At 41.9% G+C, this 22,456-nt stretch overlaps 1 protein-coding gene and 1 long non-coding RNA gene across 2 annotated transcripts in view; both read right to left on the minus strand.

Annotated features, from left to right (window-relative positions):
- Positions 1-22,456, minus strand: part of REV3L (REV3 like, DNA directed polymerase zeta catalytic subunit) — a 247,979-nt gene that overhangs the window by 219,790 nt on the left and 5,733 nt on the right.
- On the minus strand, positions 12,619-20,524 carry LOC122465031. The gene is made up of 2 exons (XR_006289551.1): positions 20,372-20,524; positions 12,619-19,256 (listed from the first exon to the last, which is right to left on the minus strand). It is a non-coding gene; the product is annotated as an uncharacterized LOC122465031 (long non-coding RNA).

Genomic DNA, 22,456 nt, shown 5'->3' on the forward strand with positions numbered 1-22,456 from the left:
GCCACACAGAGCTCTTCTTCAGGTCTAGGAAAGATCATCAGAATGTCACAGCTAAATACAAGGTGGAACAGATTGTTAAGCATAAGCAGTTAACCTATGTGGCAAGAGACCATTCAAGGTGAAGTGGGCAATTAACGCTCCCACAGCCAAAGGACAAAAGGGGATTAGTGCAATCAAGATTGTTGTAATGAGACATAAAACCAGTGTCTCAATTGTGTCCATAATTTTTAGTGTTCTAAACTGAAAAGTGACTTAAAAAAAAGACAACCAATGGAGTTTGTCTGTGTCTCAGTTAAGCTACTTTAAGCTTGTTCATCTTGCAAGTAAAAAGATGGAGTTTTTTTGAGTGCTATGCCATGAATATTCTTGCAGTAAGTAGTACATAGAGTACAAGTATACCGAGAGAGACTATTTTCTCTGCTCGCTGCAATACTTGACCTTTGCCCTCAGACCAAATGTCACATAGATGTGTATAACTGTCTGCACAACTAGATAGCCTGTTATCTGTTTCAAACACACACACAAGTGTCTTTTCTTAAGATGCTGTGGAAAAGCCATGATTTTCACACTTGTGTCCTCAGCACAGAGTAAGGAAAATTATCTTTAAGAATCAGAAACATTCAGTTCTGGTGCATAAGTCAAAAGTATATTGTTATTCAGCTAGTGTGTCATAGTTGCAATATTTTACTCGTGTCTTGTTCATTTTGTTCTTGGGAGCAGCAGAAAAAATGGGAAGACATGCAGCAGAGATCTTGTTCAGCTTTGCAAGAGGTCATTCACAACTTGACAACCCAAGTCCTGACACAGAAAGGGCTCAGGGCACTTTATTTACTGTTTCCAGATCAAAGACATCAGTCACCAGTCTACCAAATTGACTTACAATGTACTTTGTAAATCCTGGTTTTCATCTCTCCCTGGGCAGACAGTACACAGACATAGGAAACTTTGTTCTTCCCAAGATAGGAGAATGTCTCTCTAGGATACGGATGAACATGTTCTTTCTAGTTATTTATGAAAACCCCATCAGACATGTTTGAGTGTCACTACCTGGAAAGTCTGTTATACATAGAAGGAACACTGCTCCAAACCCTCAGTGGATCATTTTATTCCAGCTGGTGGATGCTGAGCTCTCTCTCTTTCCAGTATCCATCCCGGAACTGAATTAGGAGGATACCTTCAAAAATATGTTTCTCTGTATTTACTGGTTGTGAGAGTGGAAAATATGCAATTAGAGCTAGATTTCTGCCAATGGTTGAGATAGGGTGAGATTTGATGGAGATACCCAGAATTATTGGATTAGTCTCACGTGAACTCTGGATCACTGAACCATACCTGTGTAGATCAAGATTTCCCGATGAGCAACATTAAGAACTGAATTTTTGTTTCTGTGACCCCACTTGTTTTTCTTTATGGCCATCTTCTATTAACATTTTTCTGACCTGATATCTTGTACCTGATAATATTCATTCTCAGCCCAGATCTACTATTCATTTCCCTGTCACCATGTGCCTGTCCTCAATCTAAGATACTTCAGGAACCATACCACTCTGTTTGCTTTAGTATTCTCTCTATACAGAACCCTGATCAGAAAAATTGTCCAGGAAAAGATACGTGGATTTTTTTTCCTTCTTCCATAAAGCAAGTATTATTGCTACCACGATCCTGGAAGAGACTTTGGGAGCATATCAAATCAAATAATAATGATCTAAATTGGGAAAAGAAAAATCTGCCATTCATATGCAAAAACAGAAATAATCTGTGGGATAGTCAAAAGGCGAATGTTTTGAAGATAAGTCTCCTTTAGACCTTTCAGATGGCACCCTGGCTTTGTTTGTCGTTGATTCTCTGAGTTTAGAAATAGAATGGGGAGTGAGTTACATTGAGCAGAAGTAGATAGGAGTTTTCAATCATGTCATGGCATTTCTGTCGTTGCTGTGACTGAGATTAGGGCAAAACTGTTTGTGTAATTCTGCTCCAGGTAACTCTTCTTTTAAGAAACTGAAACAATGTGGCACCAACTGGGCTTGTTGTAAAGCAACAGAGGGCAGCTACTGACTGCACCATAGCACTCTGTGCTTGTTCTACCTACCACATGCAAAGAGGTATTTTCTCCTATTGTACTTTAAAGATTGCTTCAACTTGCCATCTGACTTTAATTCCTTTTTACAGTTTGTGTCAGCAAGCATGATATAAGTCAACTTTTCCAATTATTCTGAATAGCCTCAGCTTTCCCTAAAGTTTATCACTGTATTGTTAAGATAACTGGGAATTGATTTGCCTGAACATATAACTTCAAGTATCAAAGTCCTATGTACATACATGAAGCAGATTTGTATCCCACTGTCTTTTTCAGAGAGAAGTTCTTAGGAAATGGGATTTTTATGTTGAGAGGAGAACCATACTGACAATACTGCCTACCCATGTTAGCATTGCTTGTGAAAGCATGTGGAGACACTTAGGCTGTCTGATCACAGTTCATATTTATTTATTTTTGTTGGCCTGATGCCACCTGAGAGTTTTCATACCCAAAGGAAGGGAACTGAGGTGATGCCTCTCTGGACTTGTACTAGGCTGCCCACGAAGGGCTTACAGAGTGAAGAGGCCACTCTTTCAGGTAAAAATCTCCCAAATTAGAACTGCTAAGTTCCTGACCACTTGGGAAAATATCACTATTGAAGGGAAATGTGGCTATCATGTTAAATTTGCACTGGAACCTTCTGGCCTTAGAAAATAAAGGCTCGGGGGGTGAGGGGGGGCTAGAAATAAATAAAGGGTGAGACAAGCCAAGAAGCCATTTACTGCCTGCTTGTTCTTCCAAAGCTGGGCTGCTGTCCTTTTCAACCTTCCAGAGCCATCTCCTAAAAGTAGAGAGGGTGCGGTCAATGGAAGGGAGGAGGTGAAGGTGAAGGTGAGGGATGGCCTGGCAACCTGAAACAGAAGATGTGGCTGCTGGTGCAGGCTAGAGGGATTTAGGTAGGATCTTCCTTTTGGCATGCTGCCCGTTCACGGATTGCTCCCCTCTTGGAGATGGGGAAGCAGAGGCTGCCTGCCTTGTAGCTAGATCTTTTCCAATCCTGCTATGGGAAGAGGGTGAAGGCAAACCCATCCCCCAGACTGAGCTGCACCTTCCTCAGCAGAGCCACCCTCTCTAATTCTGCCTGGCTCTTTTCCTGTTTGGACAAAGAGAGAGCTAGGCTGAGAAATAACAGATGCAGAAGAAAGGGTCTGTGTCTCCTGCTTTACCCCCTTATCAGGTGTCTCACTGGGGAGCTTGGTTGGCTCTTTAGGCAGATAGGTGTTTTCCCTCACAGCCCAGTCTGTGTGTGGTCACCTCAACTCTACTCCCCAAACAGTGTGAGACCAGCGTTTCTCAAATTGGGGGTCCTGACCCAAAAGGGAGCTGCGGAGAGGGGGGTGTGGGGTGTCACAAGGTTATTTTGGGGGGGGGGGGTCGCGGAAGTACCATCCTTACTTCGGCATTTCCTTCAGAGCTGGGCAGCTGGAGAGCAGTGGCTGATGGCCAGGCAGCCAGGTCTGAACGCAGCGCTCTGCCAGCAGCAGCACAGAAGTAAGGGTGGAAATACCAGATCATGCCATACTTCTTTCCTTCTGCGCTGCTGCTGATGGTAGCTCTGCCTTCAGAGCTGGGCTCCTGGACAGCAGCCGCAGCTCTCCAGCTGCCCAGCTCTGAAGACAGCACCACTGCCAGCAGCAGTGCATAAGTAACAGTAGCAACCCCCCCCCCCCTTCTTTTTGGGTCAGGACCCATACAATTACAACACCATGAAATTTCAGATTTAAATAGCTGAAATAATGAAATTTACGATATTGTAAATGCCATGACCCTGAAATTGACCAAAATGGACCATGAATTATGTGCCCTATCTATAGGCACATAATCCAGAATGCCTACTTTTACAATATGGCTTTAAAAGGGCAGCTGCTCAAATTTACATGAAATTTTACAGCACAAAATAACATTATGGTAAGGAGGTGCTTGGAATGTTTGTGTGTAATATACTACAATTGACAGGATGTTGTAGGAAGGATTGTCTTGTAATTACAGCACTTGACTGGGTCTCAGGAGACCTGGGTTAAATTTCAGGCTCTCCCAGACTTCCTGGGCGACCTTGTCCAAGTCACTTAATCTCGCTGAGTATGTCTGCCCTACAAGTAAATACCCACTGCTGGCTCGTGCCAGCTGACTTGGGCTCATGGGGCTCAGGCTGCAGGGGCGGGCAAACTTTTTGGCCTGAGGGCCACATCAGATTTCCAAAATTGTATGGAGGGCCGGTTAGCAGAGGCTGTGCCTCCCCAAAAAGCCAGGCATGGCCTGGCCCCCACCCCCTATCCGACCCCCCCTGCTTCTCATCCCCTGACGGCCCTCCCCCAGGACTCCTGCCCCATTCAATCTCCCCTGTTCCCTGATGGCCCCCCTGAGACCCAGACAGAGTTAAATATACATATAAAATATACATATGAAGCAGAGACTATGTCCCTACTAGTTCTTAAAATTATAGTAATAAAATGGGGCATCCGTAACACATTTGTAGAAAACATGACTTTCACGGCCCAATTTTCAGAGGAGCATCCACAGATCCAGACTTCCAATAGAATTGCGGTTGCTCGCTACCTCTGAAAAATCAGACTCTGAGCTTCTAGAATCATACTAAACATTTAGACAGTCAGTGGAACTACACTTATTTACATCAACTGAGGGTCTGACCATTGAGGTGTACATAAAAATAGTCTCCAAACCATCAAGAATTTTACCTGCTAACAAAGAATGCCTTAAATGCAAAAGGATGGGCCATTTAGAAATTGTATCAGCCGTAAGATTATTTTAAAGCAGTTTCTTGTTATTGCTGATGTTTAATATCAAGGGATCAAGATTTCAGTACAAACGACAAAGACAAATATCTGTTCTCCCACTGGAAAAAACAAGAAAATTTGACCCATTTCTAAATAAGTATTAACGTATTTTTCTTCCTGTCTTTATGGTGAAGAGCATATTTTCCTTTGCTTTCCATTTCATACCTTTAGAGTTTGTGGGTTTTAAACATAGACAGTGTGTGTCCCTCTCACATGACAGGCTAATTCTTCAATAATAAACCTGAAAGTGTGGAATTTTGCTCACTATTTTCCATACTGTATGCTATGTGTTACATTAAACTATTTATCAGGAGGTTGTTTATTTACATTATAAAACTGTTTTGTTTTACACTCTTCTTAATTGTAAAAGGTTACATATAAACTAACAAAAAATTCCACCCATTACAATTCCCTTTGGGCATAAAGTCTTTTGTCTAAGTCTAGATCCCATTACCTGGCAATAACACTAAACTTGCACAGCAATGATAAATGCAAATGTTAGTGAGAAACAAGAAAAGCAGTCTCATTCTTTTTTTTAGATCTGAAATTAAGTATAAAGTTCAGGAACGACAAACAATGGTGTCCAATTGCAACTGAGCAATTTGGAAAGCGTTTGCATTTCCTGAATAGGAAAGGAGCCACTGATTCCACTATGCAACTGCAAATACAGTCGGAAACAGCAGCAGTTTTCACCACAGACATGACTGTTATATTCTTGAGTGTCGACTCAGAATTTAACATACTAAACAAGAAACTACCTCAACTCAGATTTGCTTCTAATTTTAAGATGAGCATATACAGAAACTATTTGCCAGAAAAACAACTGCTTCATGCTGTTGGCTCCTTATCCTTTTATCTGGCTGTTTTCCAATATCAACAGAGAGATTTCCCTGTTCTAAATGCTGGTAGCTAGTGAAACATGGGTCGATGAACAAAACACTTTCCTCCTTGTAAGTGTGTAATGTACCATTATGAGGGATTCTGTTGATCAACAGAGATCATCATAAAATACCCACAATGAACTAGTTTCTTAGACCTTTAGATACTCCTTTAGATAAGTAACCACATTCCTTATGTTTAAGCTTCTGAATTAAGAATGCCAGGCTGATCAATGATTACACCTTTACACTGTGTGCCTGGAGAGGGATGCATTTTAAACTTAATGGAAAAGCCCCAATTCTAGCATCTAAACAAAGCCACCACAGAGCATAGCTCTTCTTTAAAGCCCATGCTAGTAATTTTCAGAATATTAATGAAAGGTTTTAAGCTCCCACTCTACAGAGCAAAAAAACCCAACCACATTTTATTCATGACTGTAAAACAACTACTGTACTTCAGAACCTGATTTAATTATGGCAATTTCTCTCAAAAGAACAGTTGCGTTTGAGAAGCAATATGTACAAATAACTAAACTTGGCAATGCAAGAGTAGCCAAGGTGGTTTTATCAAAATAAGTCGTTCAATCCAATCTAGTCCAAGCACAGTATTTTGGGGAGTTATGAAAATATCTTACTTTTAAAAGAAAATCTATATTGTGGGAACGCACAGAGACCCCATATAGATCAGAGCCCATTGTTTTTGGCGATATAAAAATATGGTAAACTAGGTGCCAGCTCTTGCCAAGGCTGTGGGCGTCAGTTGAGCACTGCCAAATTAACAGCTAGAAAACAGACCAGCTCATCTGTATGTTAGTATTGTTAAAGATAGGTGTTAAACTTGTAAGGATGTGTTTAGACTCTATAAAAGGCTTGTAAATTGCTGCATGCATTAATCTTACTTATAATGTCTTACATGTTACCTTATAGCAGGGGATTATAAGTAAATTTTGCTTTGCTGTAAAAATGACTGCTCTGAACTTATAAACTCAGGCAGGAGGATGTCAAGGACAAGGACAACTATCAAAACTAAGTGGGCCATTGTGAAGCATCACAATATAAAGACTGGGCTAATGGCCCTCTGACACCCGTGAAGGTTCTATGGACAAGGAAGCTTGTTCCACCAGCTTGAATTCTGGAAGGAGGAAATAAAGATAACTGACATGAAATTCTTCAACTCTTTGTTGTTTTGACCCTCCCAGGGCTGGAGCTAGGAAACAAAAGCAGAGATCCCCAGGGTCAATCTGTCAGTGCTGACAGATTACTACAACCCTGTCATCTTTTGAAACTATAGACTGTAACTCGTGTGTATATGTTCCCTGCTTTAACTGTAAATAACTCATTTCTTTTCCCTAGTTAATAAATCCTTAGTGAGTTTTCTATAGGATTGGCTACAAGCATTGTCTATGGTGTGAGATCTAAGGTACAAATTGATCTGGGGTAAGGGACTCATCTCTTGGGATGGGGAATAACCTGAATATTTTGTGATCTTTGATGTAAGTGACCATTTATCACTAAGTCCAGCTTCCCTGGATAGACAGACTGGACTGTCCAAGGGGACTGTCTGTGACACCATGGTAATACTGATATAGTACTTCAGGAGTTCACATTTGTTACTGGGTTGGTGAAATCTAATTATAGAAAATACCACCAGTTTGGAGCGTCTGCCGTGAGGTTTCAGAGTAACAGCCGTGTTAGTCTGTATTCGCAAAAAGAAAAGGAGTACTTGTGGCACCTTAGAGACTAACCAATTTATTTGAGCATAAGCTTTCGTGAGCTACAGCTCACTTCTGAGGTTGTGAACCACTCCAGACAGGTTCTGAGGTTGTGAACCACGGTTGTGAACCACTCCAGACAGCATGAAAACAAACATGTATGAAGACTTGGGTGAAATCCTGGCCCATCTCATTGAAACGTGGTCAGGATTTCACACACAGGCCTGGTCTACACTTAAAAATTAGATCAATCTAGCTACGATGCTCAGGGCTGTGAAAATTTTCGAACCCAGAGAGCCATAGTAAGGTTGACCTAACTCCTCATTTAGATGCAACTAGGCCAACAGAAGAATTCTTCTGTCAACCTAGCTACCACCTTTTGGAGGGCTGAATATCTACATTGATAGAAAAACTCCTTTCATTGATGTAGAATTCGTCTATATTATTGTACTACAGTGGCACAGCTGCAGTCCCATAGCTGTGCTGCAGTAGCAGCTGTAGCGTAGACATGCGAATAGTCCTTCAAGATATTAACTACAAACACTGCTTCAATGCATAAAATGTCTCAGAATAGTTCACTTTTAAAATTTGTTCAAATCTGCGTGTCTGAATTAAGTTTTCTGGAAACTACACCATTTAGCATATCAAAATCAGTGACTCTCCATCTCTTTTATATGCAGAGTTCTTTGGACAACCCACAAAATATCTCTTATCTTAAAGTTATGAGACCACCAGATACAGCTCTTTTCTTAAAAAAAAAAATCTTATTATTAATACCCATTGATTTTCAGATCACAGTTCCAAGTCAGGCAGTTCATCAAGGATGCCAGCACTTGCACCTAGATTTGATCTCTCAATTATTAATACAGAAGTATGCAGCCCTTCTTCCTGATATTAACCTAACTAAAAGTAATAGAATATTTCATTGTCTGCCTAGTCATGTATCCATGTGAACAAGCATGGTTGGCTAAATACAGTTATACCCTAGTGAAGGAGATCTGTAGCTTTTGACAGTAATATAACACCATATATTTTCAAGGCCAAAATTATGTACTAAACTTGTGAAAAATCTCCTGAAGTTCCAGAAAATGCACTGCACATCATTCCTTGTGTGTCTGATTTGCTGTAATGAATCTTCAGCATAACAATTATGCAATACAAATGATCTTTCTTCACATTTCCCCTTTTAAGGAAATAGGACACTTCTATAAAGATTTATGCCAGAAATTAAATGTACATTTAAAAGTATATAAAAACAAATATTTAGTTATTATTTACAATGGTTAACCAGCTCTAATGAAGCCAAAACCTCAGCTATGCTTTAGGATTTTCAATCTTAAGGTATGATTAAAAGATTTTATTAACAAGGGTAACCCAATGATTTGGAGGGAACAATACGATTCTACCTCCAAACAAAAACAAAAAAAACCCCAACCAGATATCAAAGTTTAGAAAAGTCTCAATTCTTACTTAGTTCAGTGAAGGCAACATATCTGACATGCAGCAGAAATAGCCATTTAATCTATCTGATGCAGTAACATTAAAAGAATAAACCTGTCCTGTGTGTACCACCAAAATGCAATTCCGAATATACTTCCAATGTATTAAACATTTTGAAAGGGTTATTGTTGAGAAATCCAACTCAGAGGCCAGAAAACTCTGAACAGTTTTCCCTACAGCATTAACTTTGCTATGCTGCAAATATACTAATGAACACCATAAAACAATACATTAAAAATATTGTTTTAAAATATAAAGGAAAAAATAAGTCATTACTGGTCTGTAAATCTTATAAATGACATAGGTTTTGATTTACCTTAAGGGTCCCCACACAGGTTCAATTGCAGGATCAGGGTTTTAGCTTAAGGTTGCTGATAAAACAAAGTAGTTTTGAGTGCAGCCAATATTTATACCACTCTACTTTCAAATTATCCTGGGAGGAGGGAGGAGTAAAATGAAAATCTTTAGGTGCCAAAAGGCAGACTTCAAGCATTCATAGCTTTAAAAACTTCTTCAATGTTGCTTGGCTTATTTTTAAGACTCTCAAAGGGGACTAAAAAGCAGCCAATTTCCAAGTTTCTACCTATAGCCACTGAGTTCGCAAGTGCAAAAGTTCCAGTCAGAACACAAGGGAAAAATATTTCTGCATGCACATTTAGTTAACTCAGATGACAAACATTTTTACTGGAAAAAGTTACCTTTGGGCTGAGACCAAACTTGCAAAGTTTCAGAGCAAGAGGAGTTTGAGAAAATTATAAACAACTAGACAATAGATATTGGAAAGGAAGCCATAAGACAACCACAGGGCCCCTATATTGAAGGCCCCCCCACCCCCGACCCAGTGTCCATCAGCGCTTTACCCTCTCCTGCTTAAGTCCTTCCTTAAGACACTACTTATTCTGAAATAAGTCCTCTCCTTGAAGGGTGTGCATAAAACAACAAAGGTAGAATTTGTTTTTTTCATTTTGTTGTCTAAAGGGGAATGTGATATGTGCTACACTACACCACTCACTCAGATCTCATCTAAACTAGGAAAACAGGCAGCATTTGAAAATGTTAGCCCTAGCTTTGCTGAGTGCTGCAGATAAGGTTAACTGCTACAGTGCTAAAAACATTCACTAGACTCCTGTGATATTGGTAGTACATGAGAAGAACAGGACTATTCTTTGGGTCATTATAGAGCCTAATTGTTAGATTATTGTATTTGAAAGTACTGTACACCAATTGTGGGATTTACCTAACTCCTGTCAGTGTATTACCATAACACGAGCTACTTTCTCCTCGCATCTGTGAGCCATTGCCAGTCAGTAGATCATGTGTTATGAGAAAAACCCAAGTTACAGTCTTAAAGATTCACTCTGTGACTTTACTCTCAGCCTCTGTTCTATTTCCATCCATGTTATAACTCCACAACTTTATCTTCCACATGTTTATTCACAGCATGTGCCCTACTTCCAAAATACCAAATCCTTAAACATTAGGAGATAAGGATGAGCAATGCTATCATTCACCCTTTAGAAACTAGAGAATTCAATTGCATAATGAAATTAACTGATTTATCAGGAATAGGATCAAATTAAAAGTTTCATTGCCAGCAGGTTTACATGGGGGAGAATAAAACTGGGAAAACATCAGAGGCTACTATTTGGAGTAATGACAGGTTTCAGAGTAGCAGCCGTGTTAGTCTGTATTCGCAAAAAGTAAAGGAGTACTTGTGGCACCTTAGAGACTAACAAATTTATTTGAGCATAAGCTTTCGTGAGCTACAGCTCACTTCAAATCCGATGAAGTGAGCTGTAGCTCATGAAAGCTTATGCGCAAATAAATTTGTTAGTCTCTAAGGTGCCACAAGTACTCCTTTTCTTTATTTGAAGTAAGTGATAGAAATAGTTGTGTACCTAAGTTTTCTATATGGCTCAGGCTTAGATAAAATCTGCGGGAGATTATTAATGAGAGGGATTGGAACTGGGGCAGATTTATGACTGACATACAACCTAGTCTCTGAAGGAGTGATTGCATCCTCAGGAGAGCACCTTTCCTTTGGTGCAGATAACCTGGTTTGCAATGCAAAAGTCTCACACCTATTGCTACTTTAGGCATGAACTACAGTAGGCCTTGGACTCCATCCTCCTTTCCTCTCCCCCAAAGTAGTGCTTTGTCTGGCATACAACCTTGAAATATGGATGTTTCTCTTCTGTCTTTATTGATACAATGGAGTTACTAAATACTGGGCACTACAAGATTTTGAGTTCCCCATATATATAGTTTTATGGTCCTGATCCTCCACTCACTCATTCACATAAAGTTATGCACATGAATAAGGACTTGCCAGATCAAAGCCATGAACTGCAGAGTATTTGAGAGAAGACTGCAGTTTTCCCAGAGTTCTCACCACTGCATAGTTCTGGGCACTGAAAAGGGCAAAACTGACAAACCCTCTACCCCAACAGGGGACACCATGACTAAGGCTAAGATTTTGTCATGGTTATTTTTAGTAAAAGTCACAGACAGGTCATAGGCAATAAACAAAAATTCACAGAAGCCGTGACCCGTCTGTGACTTTTGCTGCTGTGGCTCCATGGTTTCCCCTGCCACCGTGGGGGCTGGGAGCTGTGGGTTCCCCCTTCGTCCACTCCCAAAGAGAAAACAGGACAACCCCAGTCACTCACTTGAGGCGTCCTTCTCCCCCTCCCCACATGCGAGGCTGTCGCCCACCGCTAGAACCCTGTCACCTGTTGCTGGAACCCTGCCAGGGCCCCACTGGCTGACAGCTCCAGAGTCCTGCAGCCCCTGTGGCTGAAGCAGCAGAGAATGTCATGGAGGTCTCTGGAAGTCATGGATTCTGTGACTTCCATGACCTCTCTGACACAAATGTAGCCTTAACTATGACCTATGTGGACCCTTCCCTTTCCCAAGTCATGTGGGTGGGTGGGGGGGGGGGGCACATGCGGGAATTCCAGGGAAGAGTCAAAAAAAGTCTACTTCCAGGGAAGTAGACCAAAAAAACAGAAGCCAGAAGGAAAGGACACAACCACGTCAACTGGTACAGCTGCAGGAACCACTGGACAATAACAAAATCAGGGGTTTCTACAGTTCTGACTCGCGACATTCTGTCCTGGGCTAACTGGCTGTTGGTTTCAGCTCTATTCCCCAGTCTCTTCACTTCAGTCTCACACTACATGCCTTATATGCACCTTTTCTCCCCCATTTCCCATGTCTGGTTCCCTTTATGAACCCCCTCCTTTCAATATGTCATCTCCCTTCCTTTGTCTTTAAGCGAATCCTCTCCTAACAAAATCCCATCCAAAAAATCTCGGAGAAAACATGATGTTTAGAGGCCATCACTTTGTTCGCTCTGCTTATTTGTTGCATCCCTTTCCTCTATCCTTTTTCTGCCTTGTCTATTTAAGTTGTAACTTCTTTGCAGCAGCTACTGTCTACTACTCTCTTAACAGTACCTAAAACAATGGGGCCCCAATTCTCACTGGGTCCCATGGCAATACTGTAATAAAAATCAATAATAATACAGATGAAAAATCATTTGTTTCTTTTATTAGGCTTCCAACTCTTGGCACCAGCTCATCAAAATTCTGGCTACCAGCATATGTAGTTGTAAATGCTTCAGAGATCCTATTCCTCCCTCCTCATCCAACCTGCACCTTTTTTTTTTTTTTTTTAAAACATTATATTCAAGATTTAGAAATTCAACTTTTAAATAGGTAGACAAGATAGGTGAGATAATACCTTTTATTGAAGAGGAGCTACTTCTAGCTTGAAAGCTTGTCTCTTTCACCAACAGAAGTTGGTCTAATCAAATATTACCTCACCACCTTGTGTCCAATATTCTGGGACCAACATAGCTGCAATACTAAATACACTAGGGTCATCTTTACATAGGAAGTAAGTATTTTTCTACTTCAAATTTTAGAGTAGGTTGCATTTTTGTAACAGAAATTAAACAAAAACTATAGAAAGAGACTGTTAGAAAAATACCATTTTTAAAGCTTGTCTGGAAAATGCGAGTCCACAAATTTATTTCCAGATCATACATTAGTAAAAAGAATGGATCAAATTACTGTGGCAAGTTAAATTATTTTATTCACAACATATGCTATTTTTTTTTTAAGTCTGGAAAATATTGTATAGTTTTAAAACTACATTTCTTACACAAACTATTTGATTTATAGGAGTCAAATTATGGCTATATTTGTAATGTTGTTTCTGTGTTTGTATTGAGTCTAATCCACCCTCAAAAGATGCAGAGCATACAGATTCAAGTATTTTGAGATTGATTACCTTTATATATTCATGCTATATTTGAGAGCATAACCAGCTCAAATTATCGTGTGTATAGTAGTAGTGTGAACTTTCCTCTCTTTTATCCCCAGAACAGTACTGCTCCAGAGCAGCATTTCCCAAACACTTCAAGATTTTGTAATTGGTACTCTGGGCTCCTCCTTTCTAAATTAAGGGCCAATCCTGCTTCCAGTGACATCAAATGCAAAATTCCCATTGAACTGAATTTGTCCGATTTCAAATCTATGAAACAGATGTTTGAAACTGGCAACACTCCCTTGTGGATTAGAGCAGACTGGGAAATGGCAGGTATTTGCTTGTATAGCTGATGTTTTTATGTGGTAATTTGTGGTTCAAACAGATTAGAAATCATTGTTGTAGAGTTAGTCACTAGTTTAAACATTTTTGGTAACCAGTGATATTTCTACCTATCTGAATATTTTTTAGTGTCATTCTCTAGGCTTGCCTATATATGAACATTTAGTTCATAGCAAATTGGGGTGCAAATCTACTGTACATTAGCTTGCCACATGCTAAGTGTCCATGTGGACGTTGATGATGTGCACCAGTGGCTTTGATCTACTGGCCACTGAAACAGGAGTCGCTCCAAATGCATTAGGGAACTATTGGTATGAGGCAGCAGAATCCAGATCAGACACTTAGTGCACAGCATGCAAGTGTGAGGTAGATTTACAACCCAGTTTGCTGCAAACTAAGTTTTTGTGTAGAGAAGTCCTTTATTAACCCAGTTTAAAGTAATTTTTTGTATAACATTTAAAAAAAAATGTAACCACCAGAAATACCACCCATAAGCCTGTCATATAGTGCACTTTAATTAAAGATGTTTTCACACATAGTGTGTCAAAATAATCCTGTTTTTTTTCCAGACAAGTTATTCCTATGAGTAGAGGGAAAGTTCTTCCATAATGTACAGACTTCGGGGAGTAGAGTTGTGCAAAAAAAAAAAAAAAAATATATTTTCTAGCTTCTCTGACAATTCTATGACGATCAATTCCTGTTAACTATTTAACTCTGAATACCAGATATTTTATTTCCAGTGAACACTGTGAATGATTTAATACAAACCTTGCTATAATCCGTGTATTAACTCTAAGCAACTTCAGTTATAGTGTGAACAAATTGCCTATTGTCAGCTGTGCTTAATTGGGCAGGACTAGAATAGCGTTAAAAACAAAGGATCAGATACTTCTGGTCTTTCTTAGGAAAGTAATCTCAATGAAAACACTTGTATTTATGAGGCATGATCTGTAAAATGGGGAAACTGAGGTAGTAGGAATAAAAGATTTCAACATGGTAGCAGAGCCAAGAAAAGAACCCAGATCTCCTAACTGGCTATACTTGCAGATGTAGAGCACTTTGAGTTAAACCCGCCTTCGTAGAGCACAGTAGGGAAAGCGCTGCAGTCTGTCCACACTGACAGCTACAAGTGCACTTGCGTGGCCACATTAGCAGCTCTTGCAACGGCCACAGAGAGCAGTGCATTGTGGTAGCTATCCAAGCATGCAAGTGGCTGCAACGTGCTTTTCAAATGGGGGGTGGGGGGGGGGTGGAGTGTGACAGGGAGTGTGTTGTGTTTATATGGGGGGAGAGAGATTGGTTTTGGGGGGAGGGGGAGGCTGAGCACATGTCAGCATTCTGTCTTGTAAGTTCAGACAGCAGCAGACTCCCCCTCCTCCCACCCCTCCCCCCTCTCACACACACACACACACACACACACAGCATTCCACAGTAGGGGTTGCTTTGTCTTGGAGCAGATAAGCTCAAAAACTGAGCTTTCAAAGGGAGTATCCACATTCCTACTGCGAGTTCAAAACAATGAGAAGAGTGACCACTTGACTTAAGGGGATTATGGGATGTTTCCAGAGGCTGATCAGAGCGCAGTAATGCAACACCTCATCCGCACTGGCGCCATGGTGCTCCAGTGAGGGACCAGCAAACGTTATTCCACTTGCCGAGGTGGAGTACGAGCAGCGCTGTAGCCGCAGAGTCAAAGTGCTCTACGTGTCTTGCCAGTGCAGATGGGTAGTAAGCTAGTGTGCCCAGGGCTCCTTTATTGCGCTGTAACTCGCAAGTGTAGCCAAGGCCCTAGTCTTGTGCTTTAGGCCACACTTCCTCCAGCCAACCATCACAAAAGTCTACCAAGAGAGAAGGTGAGTAGGATGTGGCCAAAGGTTTTCTCCACAACTCCTAAGGGAAATAAGTGTTCTCACCAATACTATGGCAGCCCCTACTTAAGTGCAAGGAAACAGTATCCTGATGGAGACCCTAGTACTTGACCTTGGCTGTAATCAGGTGGACAAGGATGAGCTCTTCTTGGAGTCCTTTCAGACATGAAGCACCTTTAGTAAAAAAAAAAAAAATTATTAAAAGTGTGACCCACCCCCAACATAAAGCCATGAGATTGAAGACACTACTCTTTTTTTCCCCCTCCCCTTGCCTAGAGTTTTGACCAAACCACTAAGAAAGAGTTCTACAATAAGTCTAGGAGGAGTGAAAGGGGACAAGGGAATAAGCAAATGAACCTGAGTAGAAGCACCCTTGTGATGAAGGAATATTAATTTTAGGATGAATCCTGCTCCCATTGTAGTTAATGGTAGGATTGACAACTTTCTAATCGCAAAAAACCAAACACTCCTGCCCTGCTCCTTCTCAGAGGCCCCGCCCGCACTTACTCCATCCCCCACACTCCCCCTCCCTCTTCCCCTCCCTCACTTTCATGGGGCTGGGGCAGAGGTGCAGGCTCCAGCTGGGGGTGTGGGCTCTGGGGTGGGGATAAGGGGTTTGAGGTGCAGGAGGGGGCTCTGGGCTGGGGCAGGCTGGGCTGGGGCAGAGGTGCGGGCTCCAGCTGGGGGTGTGGGTTCTGGGGTGGGGATAAGGGATTTGAGGTGCAGGAGGGGGCTCTAGGCTGGGGCAGGTGTACGGGGAGGTTGTGAGGGCTCCAGCTGAGGGTGTGGGCTCTGGGGTGGGACTGGGGATGAGGCTGCGGGCTCGGGCAGGGAGTTTTGGTGGTGCAGGCTCCATGAGGGAGTTTGGGTGGGGGAGGGGACTCCAGACTGGGGCAGAGGACTGGGATGCGGGATCCTGGTGGTGTTTACCACGGCTCCAGGGAAGCGGCCACCAGGTCCCTGCAGCCCCTACATGTCTGGGTGGCCAGGGAGGCTCCGCGCCCAGCACCTCCAGGCACTACTCCCATTGGTTGCGGAGCCCTCGGGGCGGGGGCAGAGCACGGAGCCTCCCTTGCTGCCCAGGTGTTTAGGTGGTGGCCACCTCTGGGAGATGCGTGAAGCTAGGGCAGGCTCAGAGTCTGCCTTAGCACCGGGACCCCACTGCGCCGCCGACCGGACTTTTAATGGCCCAGTCGGTGGTGCCGACCAGAGCCGCCAGGGTCCCTTTTCGACCAGGCGTTTCAGTCAAAAACTGGTCACCTGCCAACCCTAGTTAATGGCCAAACCCCTAGTGAAAACTACTGGAGGACTGTGTAATTTAATGCTTGATTGTTGTCACTATGGTGCTGAAAGTACAACTGAGTATCAACCATCTCTACAGAGGTCACTCAAACAAAAAAGAGGACTTCATATAAATGTCAAGTACTTTTTATATTTTTTTCATTTTATTTCCATTCAAGGAAAGACTAAAATCTCCTCTCACGAAGCACCGATAGCAAAATAAAAGTGTGTTGCCTATAAGCAGTGTGAATTCCCCACAGCTACCTGCCTCATAATGGATGATAAGTGAATACTGAGCCACGTAAGAGTCCGAAAGGAAGGACAATTGTAGTGGGAGGCTACCGATGTAAATCACCTTAGGTGTAGCTGGCCTTAAAAACAGTTGTAACTTTTTAAAAGAAATTTCAAAAGGTGCCACATTGATAATCCTGGAAAATGACCTCTCTATCCACAGAACAGAGCCAGCATAGGCAGCAACAAAAAAAGCTTCCCAATGTCTTGCTAAAAGTACCACGCTGTTCTGGAAGGGACCATGTTTGCAAGCGAGGGTAGTTCAGTTTCCATTGTCCATTTGATCCCTAGCGGTTTCTATAGCGTGAAAACCTGCCCAATAGAAAATCAAATTTAAAAAAATCAATTCATTTCACATGTGCCACTAAAGAGTTAGCTAAGAAAAATTATTTTTGCTTTCTACTGACTTGGACTTGAAACAATGACCTAGAAGTGAAAGACTCCATATCCCAATGTATAGGGCAAACTGTCTGGAGCCACTGTTTGGAAAACTTGCATTACATACCTGCTCTAGAGAGTAATGCTAGCTATTTTAGGTTAGATGCAACTGTCCACAGGCTTTGCAACTCCTGCACGAAATACTGTGCTTAGGACATCAAATCAGGTTGCAATGAATCACTTGTTTAGTTACACTGGTGTATGGTAAAGCGGTGGAATTTTCTGAGCATAGATCCTCTTGTCCTGTCTATATCTAAATCCCACTGATTCTTTCTGCGTAAATCTCTAAGATATGACTTTCTTATCCATCTACTTAGCTAAAACTTTTGTCCAAACTCTCATCTCACATCTCAATTACCATAATATTCTTCTATATGGCCTCGACAAAGGCAATCTTAACCCACTCATATCCGTACAGAATGCTGCTGCAAAGATCATTTTGCTAGGCTGTTGTTTTGACCACATCACCCTTCTCTTTGAATCCTTCCACTTGGGTCCCCCTTCTGGATCACATCAAATGTATGATACTTGTGTTAACTTTCAAGGCCCTTCACGGTCAATCCAACACCCTTCCTATCGTCGCTCATTAGCTACTGAGCTGCCAATACTTGCCTCTCATCAACCCACTGATTGAAGCCTCCATCATGGGCTTATTAAATTTTCAGACAAGCAACTTTATACTTTCTCCCTTGTTGCCTCTCACACTTGGGAGGTGAAATCCACAGAGGTACCGCATTATGCGCCTTCAAACCCTTCTTTTGCTGTGCTGCTTACAAAAAGCTTAACAACAGTTAGGATGTGGTGTGCAGAGATTACTGCCTACCATTCTGACCAATACGGTCTCATTGTTTCCTTGTACTCCTCTGTCTGGCTGTATCCATCTATCATCTCTTATCTTATACTTAGATTGTAAGCTCCTTGGGGAAGGGACCATCTGATTATTATATGTTTATACACCACCTCGCATAATGGGTGCCTGGTTCCTGACTAGGGCTCCTAGGTGCACTAGTATACAAATAAATAAAAGAAGAAAAAGATTAGACTATATACTGCCTGATCCAGCTCCCACTGAAATCTCTGGAAAAGCCTTCCACTTATATCATTACATATAATAAAATTTGTTATTGTAGCCTTGTGCACAAATTCAACACTATTTTACACATGTATTTACAGGCCACTGTAAGAACCAGAAAGTCAAACCAGCTGTCATCAAAGCATGCAGCACAATAAACAAACTCGGTGCCAAGTCAGCGGTCCATGTTCCCAAATGACATATCCAATTATTGCCGGGTATCCCATTCCTCTGTTCTGCTTTGCCTTTCTGGTGTGTTTTGTTCATGCAGGCCATGACTGGACAGGAGTAAGTGAATGCATAGGATACATTTGTTCATTCCATGTACTAGAGTTCATTGCCTGTGACCTGGTCCAGCCACTTCCTGAATTGTCCAAAGAATGCATACTCTGCAGGCTGTAGAGCAAGAGATGACGATGGCACTGGAGCCTCGTAGCCATGGGCTTAAAGTAATCACTCAAAAAGCTCTTTCTGCTGCTCTTTCTTACTCCCTCAAGAATATGTCCGCCAATTTCTTCTCATGCTATACAGATTCTGTCTCTCTTTCCACCCTTTGTGCATCTTATCTATTTGACACTCCTTTTGGTTCTTCTGGAACTCTCTCTCACAATTAGTTTTATCTAGCTGCTCTCTCATCAGCCTATCCCAGACGCTCTCTTTGCTCGGGGTAGATTGGTCTGAACTCCCAGGTTCCTGGTGCCATGTGTTTGCCCTGTGGAGGTGGAAGGGCCTTGAAAAGAGAATGACAGAGTACATTATTGTCTGAGCACGACAAAAGTTACATTTCCAGCCCTGTGAAAGGGACTGCTTTAATTCAAGGTGAAAGAATAACACTTTTTATTAATGGGGTGTATTCACAGACAAAACACTGTTGACTTCAGATATCCTTTGGAGCAGCACTGAAAACCATCACACATCATGGTAAGACTCTCATAAAAAAAATCATTTTAAATTATTTTTATATCCCTTCGTTTTCTCAAGGTGGAGGTAGGGAGGAGCCTTATGCGTGGTCTAGTTACCATCCATGGTTTTTCAATCCTGTCAAGAAGGGTAAGCTCTGGAGAATATTGATATTCTGGAGGTACCCGAGGGGAAATGTGAACTTCTGTTCCAGGCCAATGGAGAACAGCCACCTTTGTACGCTAAGGAGATATTCAGGCACCTAGTAACCAACCAGCACATCTCAGAATGGAGGAAGCCTGTGAATTACAGAGGCAGTCCTAATAAGTATGCCCTGCCCCAGAGCATAGCAGACTGTATGGAGTTCTTACTCTGAGAATTTTGCTTTCATCACCAGCCAGCAATGGGTGACAATTTGCTGTAAAAATCAACAAGATGCTGATTTAACATGGAAACACAGTACAGCCTCCTTACAAGCACCCTGCATCCACACACAGACCCAACTTGCTACTCGCAATGGGGACTCAACACAGACAGACCGCCACCCTCTGCTGTAATTTGGACTCGTAATAGCTACTTTTTAAAAACGCAGTTCACAGGCGGTCCAGGACAGTGCAGGTGTGGCTGATTTATAAGGCGCACTATATTTCACAGGTGGGGTATGTGAGGTTGTTCATTGTAAAACCCCAACCCATATTTATAACAATAATTGAGCAACTACTAAAGATTTCATGAAAACTGCTTATTTAACTTTTTCCTCTTTTTTGTGGTGTCCATTTTGAAGCCCACATAGCATCAGGGGGAAAGCGCTAGGGAAATAGCATGAGTTCTACCATGAACAGAAGCACACCAAAACCACAACTTGTGTTAATAACTTAACAGGCCCATAAGCTAAAATCTCTCCCATCCATATGTTAATAGAAACAAATGGTGGCAGAAACTTACCAGACTCCGGCTTCAGCGTTTGTTCTGATACCAAATCTGCAGTGGACTGCTCCTCAGGACCATTACAAAACAACTCTTCCAAATATGGACCCAGGATGTGCTGCAGCTGCTCCAGCAGCATAGTCTCCCCAGTTACCAGCAGCAATAGGGTCACTTATTGCCCTTCATTCAACAGCTGGCTCTCTCCTCTGGCTGTGCCTGTGATGGGGGCGGAGAGGTTGTAAGGGTAATATCCCTACCGAGCAGATTGTCATGCACCACTGTGGGCTCAGGCTCAGTACTTGCTACAGTTCCTTGTACTCGACTGAGTTCCTCATAAAGAGGCGGGAAAATAGAGAGTTCCCAAAAGTTCCATTAGCATCCTTGACTTTGCAGTTCTGTCTTCAGATGCTTGAGTTACTCTCTGTATTGTTCTGCTGTCCAGTCAATCCCAATGCTACCAGGCACTCAGATATAATTTTGTAGACATAATAATTTCTTATGCTCTTTCAGAAGTTGAACACCTTGCTTGCCTCACACCAGAGGTTAATCAGAATCCATCTATGTTCCTCTAGCCAGCTAGCAGCATCCTTGATGCATGACAACTTCTTAGTGCTAGCCATGCTAATGCACGTCCTCATAGACTGTTTCCAGTTGAGCAGCCCGCATGAAAACGAAGGGTTAAACACAGAGCAGTTGCATTTGAACCAGGCGCTTGCTTTCTGTTCCTGGGAAGCATGTGGGAAGTTTTGGAATTAAGGGCTGGGAAGGACAGATCCAGAGGACAGTGTTGGTTGACTCTCCAGATCCAAGTCTGGCAACTGAGACCAGAGCTGCGTCCACACTGAAAAATGCCTGAGCTTTGATCCCTGTCATAGTGGGACTTGAGCTCTGACTCATCCCTCTATCAGCATCAGCCGGCCTGAGTCCAGAAGGGTTCCTGGCCCAAGTCAGACTAATTTCTCTGCAGACTGCAGCGGGGTTTGGGCTTAAACCGAGTCAGAGCCTAGGCTTATTGTGCTGTGTAGCTATACCCTCAGTGGTCAATAAGTCTCCTGGAAATTCCAAGGGCCCCAAACTGCATTAAAAATTACTTCTTTCCATCATGATACTTACATGTCTCACCATTGTGCCAAGAATGAATCTGAGAACCACCAAATTAAACCAAATACTGAATGTAAACAGAAGTTTAAACTGTACCACTCTCCTGCCCAATTTCAATCTGGAGGCTCAAACACCAAAACCATGTCTTGGGCTTTCCCAATACTTTTATAAAATTGCTGGCCAGAAGGAGTAAGAAAAGAGGAAAGAAACATGGATGGGATAATGTATGTATTTAACAGATCTGATCTGTTGATCCATGTTCTATTATAGTAAATGCTAACTTATAGAGCACTTTTTATAGACAGATCTCAAAGTGCTTTACAAAGATGGGCAAAGTATACTGTCTCCACAGAAGGGGAAATTGAAATGCGGAGTTTAAGTGATTTGTCCAAGGTCACAGAGCAATTAAATGAGAGCTGGAACAGAACATACACTTTCTGACTTCTGGGGCTTGCCTACACAAACAAGGTTGTGGCAAGGCAGCGTGTGACTCTACCCCACGCTAGCCCGCCGTGGTCTAATTATCCATGTGCACCACGCTGATGCACAATAGTTTGTTAGAGTGCTCTTTGAAACGGGACTAGTTCAAAGCTGTTAACATGCATCAGGATCCATACCCTAGTTTACTGAGTTCTAATTCTTCAAGTAGGCAAGCCCCTAGACTCTCATACAATCCAATGGAACACACTCTACTGTCCTCGTTATATTTTACTGGATATTTTTATACTAAAAAAATTAGCTCTATCCTTTGAAATAAGTTCTATTAAAAACACCCATGGATGCAAAACATAACTTGACAACACTGCATCTGCCACATTTTCAGATTCATAGAATGAAGTCAGAATTATTTTTCTTTTAATCAGATTAAACTATTGAGAAGTTATCTGAAAACACAGCAAAAATCTAATGCATCTATGACAAGTTATTCATAACTATAAACAGGCCTTAAAGAAATTCCATTCACCCCTGGAGAGAGGAACTTGCCCTGGCAATCAAGGGGCC

Source organism: Chelonia mydas, chromosome 3 (assembly GCF_015237465.2).
Source record: "Chelonia mydas isolate rCheMyd1 chromosome 3, rCheMyd1.pri.v2, whole genome shotgun sequence".
NCBI lineage: Eukaryota > Metazoa > Chordata > Testudines > Cheloniidae > Chelonia > Chelonia mydas.